Below are 4,435 nucleotides of genomic sequence, written 5' to 3' on the forward strand. Positions count from 1 at the left end.
CTCCTGCTCTATTGCAGTGAGCTCAAGTGTAGTGGTATCCACTTAAAACACCATGTGACCCTAATCATCTCTGCCTGAGCAGTTCATCTCTCCAGGAAATTACGTATCACAGTAAAAAGTGATCTCTTGCCCTGGCAGGTTTCAGTGGTTTAAGTATCTACCCATGGACTGAAGGGTCTCAGGTTTGATTCTTAGTCAAGGGCAAGTACCTGGGTTGCAGGTTCAATTCCCACCCCAGACAGAGTTACCCAGGAGGCAACCAATCGATATGCCTTTCTCACATTGACGTTTCTCTCTCTCTCTGTCTCCTTCCCTCCCTTCTATTCTATCTAAAAATCAGTGGAAAAATATCCTCGGGTGAGTTCTCCTATATTTTCATTGTGTTTAGTGCAATACTGTAAGCCTCAAATAATACCATGAAACCCATACAAAGTGTCACTGGTTATGCTAAAAGTGCATCCAAGAAGCAGAGAAAAGTCATGCCATTACATGAGTAAGCTGAATTGCTTGATATGTACTACAGATTAGAGGTCTGCAGCTGTGGTTAAGATAAATGGATCCAGAGTAAGGGCCACTGTATAAAAAGAAAAAATGTGTGAAGCCATCTCTGTAGCTACACCAGCAGGTGTGAAAATCTTGCACTTTTTGCAAAATACCTTTTTATCTCATATTGAAAATGGAGCTTTTATGAGGGTGCAGAATTGCTATGAGAAAGGCATACCAATAGATTCTAATATAATTGGAGAAAAGTCGAAATCGTTATATGACAACTTAAAACAAAAAGAAGGTGAAGGATCTAAAGCTGGAGAATTTAATGCCAGCAAAAAAAGGGGGGAGGTTGATAATTTTAGAAAGAGGTTTGGCTTCTAAAATGTCAAGATAACAGGAGCAGCTGCTTCTTTGGACCCAGAGGCAGCAGGTGAGTTTCCAGATGCTGTTAAGAAAATCACTGTGGAGAAAGGATATCTGCCTGAACAGGTTTTTAATGCAGATAAAAGTGCCCTATCCTGGAAAAAAATAATAATAATGTCACAAAGCACATTTATTAATAAGGAAGAGAAGCAAGCACCATGATTTAAGGTAGGAAGAGATACCTTAACTCTACTGTTTTTTGCAAATGCAGCTGGGTTTATAATCAGGAGTGTACTTTTCTATAAAGCTGCTAACGCCCGAGCCTTGAAGGGAAAAGATAAGCACCAGCTTTTAGTCTTTTGGTTGTAAAACAGGAAAACCTGGACAATGAGATCCCTTTTTCTGGACTGATTCCATCGATGCTTGGTTCCTGAAGTCAGGAAGTACCTTGCCAGTAAGGAATGGCCTTTTAAGGTTCTTTTTTCTTGTCTCACTCCAGGATATGCTTTTAATGATTTTAGAGAGAGAGAAAGAAAGACATAGATGTAAGAGAGAAACACTGATTTGTTGCCTCCCATACACGCCCCGAATAGGAAATGAACCCACAACCTTTTGGTGTACGAAACGTCACTCCAACCAACTGAGCCACACAGCCAGGGCTTAACATTCTTTTAATATTAGATAATGTCCCTGGTCACCCAAAACCTCATGCATTTAATACTGAAGGCGTAGAAGTAGTCTACCTGACTCCAAACACAACATCTCTAATCCAGCCTCTTGATTGGGGGCTCATAAGAACCTTTAAGGCTCATTGCGCACAGTACTCTGAAGAAAGGATTATCAATGCTATGGAAGAGGCCCAGATAAATAGGACATCATGGCCAGTTTGGCTCAGTTGGCTGAGCGTCATCCCGTGCACCAGGAGATTGACAGTTTGATTCCCGGTCAAGAGCACATGCCCAGGTTATAGGCTCAATCCCTGGTAGGAGGTGTGCAGAAGGCAGCTAATCAATGAGCTCTCACAACAATGTTTCTCTCCCTCACCCTCCCTTTCTCTCTCTCTAAAAATCAATAAACATTCTTTATCCCTGGTCACTGTTGCTCAGTGGTTAGAGCATTGGCCCATACACCAAAAGGTCATGGGTTGGATTCCCAGTCAAGGGCATGTCCCTGGGTTGCAAGTTCATCCCTGGCCGCGTCTGTGTACCTGTGGGAGGCAACCAATCAATGTGTTTCTCTCACATTGATGTTTCTCTATCTCCCTCCCTCCCTTCCACTCTCTCTAAATATATATATATATCAATGGCCCTGACCCATGTGGCTCAGTGTTTAGAACATTGGTCTGTGCACCAACAGTTGCAGGTTTGATTCCCATTCAAGGACATATACTTGGATTGCAGGTTCCATCCTTGGCCCTGGTCTCGGTGCATGTGGAGGCAACCAATCGATGTGTCTCTCTCACATCAATGTCTCTCTCTCTCTCTCTCTCTCTCCCCCTCCCTCCCTCCTTCCCTTCTCTCTAAAAATCAATGGAAAAAAATACCCTCCAGTGAAGATTAAAATAACAAAAAATCAACAGAGAAAATATACTCAAGTGAGGATTGACAAATCAATCAATCAATCAATAAAATAAATTATTCTTTAAAAGATTTTTTTTTTTTTATAAAAAAGGACATTGTGAAAGTCTGAAAGGGTACACCACTGACGATGGCATTGCTGTTATAGAAAAGGCCTCAAAGCCGTCAATCTCAAAGCAGTCCGTTCCTGCTGGAGAAAATGTGTCCAGATGTGGGCCATGACTTCACAGGATTTACAACAGAACCAATGAAGAAAATCATGGGCCCCCACCCCCACCATACAGCCAGGGCTGCCGCCCCGCTGCCGCGGGTCCTGGTGCTCCCCGACCCCGCGAATTGCTCCTGAAAGGCGATGCGGAGAAGACTGAGGAGGAGCTGGAAGAGGGCGATGACCACGAGGTTTTCCAGAGCAGCCTTGTGGACTGGGACGACTTCCTTCACGATCCTGCTTCTTCCTGTTGTCTTTGAGACAGAGAGGCTGCAAACGCAGCAACAGCAGCATCTGCAGCGGGGGCGGATACTTCTGGGGCCTAACACAGGGCTGGCAGGAGGCAGGCCAGGGGCTGCACCTTCACTGCCTGGAAAGAGCTAGATCGTTACTGCTATATTTGACTTGTCTTGCTGGGAGGACTTTGAAAATTCCCAGTGTTTGAACTGACTTTTTTTTTTTTAACTTTGGCACATCAACCTATCTTAACTTGGTTGGGCGACGCCCCCCCCCCCCCCCCCTTGTCTCATGGAGAGACTCCCAACTTGCAACTGTGCCCTCCAAGCTGTCCTGACTCACTACTTCTGGCCTCGCTCTGATGAGTGCAACAGCGCAGATGGTTTCCCCAACTCTGGCCATCCGCCTTCCACCAAATTCCTCCCCTCCAGACCGCAGGCCAGCCCTCTGTCCGCTGAGCCAAACCGGCCAGGGCCACCGAAACCCTTGACTAGAAGATCTCCTCAGTATCTCATGTGGAGCAGGGACTGATGCCATTGGGGAGGATGCACGCGACCGTTGTTTTGACGTGCACACTATATGAAATACAAAACGCATGACAGCTGTAGTGTGAAAGCAGCCACTGCGAATTTCGATGTCTGTTGGGAAAGAGGGAGGGCCGGCAGCAGCTTCAACCACAGGATGGGGACTGGAGGGCAGCGCAGGAGCTCAGTTCCTCTGCACATTGTGACTGTTAGACCCGTGTGTGTGTCTAAAGGAGAAAAAAGAAAAGTCAGTGCTCACTTTTGTATTTAAATATTAAAGACAATTCCAACCCACCCACCCCCCCCAAAAAAAGAAAATCATAAAAAAAAAAAATTGTGGATGTAGCAAAAAAAAAAAAAAAAAAAGTGGGGAGGCGAAGGGTTCTGAGATAGGGCTCTTGGAGAAGTGTAAGACCCGATGGAAGCCGGAGGAACTGACAGAAGACAGCTTGGGGGCGGCGACTGCACTGGTGCCAGGTGTGGAAGATGTCAAAGAAGCGGGGTGAGAAAAAAACGGACATTAAACGAGCTGGCAGAAGGGTTCCAACTATTCAAAACTGTCTTTGAAAGAAAAAAGGAAATTTTTAAACAGTTTTAAGTAAAATAGAACACCTTCGACTTCTATTATGACATGGACCCTCCTGTGATACCAGCACTGAAACTAAAGCAAACAGTGGAAGAAGGACCGTATAGAATTTCAATGTCTGCTCATAAGTAGTAATTGTTACAACCAACTAGTAAGGTTCAACTTTGGAGAAAATATTTGTAACACATTCATCTGAAAATAAATTGTATTTAAAACACATAAATAATTTCTACAACTTAATGATAAAAATTTTTTAAAAAACAATAAAAGGTGGCCCAAAAGCTTGAAAAAACACATAAGCTAGTGCTTAACATCATTACTCATCAGGGAAATGGCAATTAAAACCACATTAAGAAGCCACAACATATTCATTAAAATGGCTAAAATGAAATAGATTAATAACAAGTGTTGGAGAGGATTTGGAGCAACTAGAATTCTTCATACATTTCAT

General features: G+C 43.8%; 1 pseudogene; it reads left to right on the plus strand.

The window, feature by feature from the left end:
• Positions 1 to 416: 416 nt before the first annotated feature.
• Positions 417 to 3,021, plus strand: LOC118632743 (annotated as a pseudogene).
• Positions 3,022 to 4,435: the final 1,414 nt, after the last annotated feature.

Source organism: Molossus molossus, unplaced genomic scaffold (genome assembly GCF_014108415.1).
Source record: "Molossus molossus isolate mMolMol1 unplaced genomic scaffold, mMolMol1.p scaffold_m16_p_17, whole genome shotgun sequence".
Classification (NCBI taxonomy): Eukaryota; Metazoa; Chordata; class Mammalia; order Chiroptera; family Molossidae; genus Molossus; species Molossus molossus.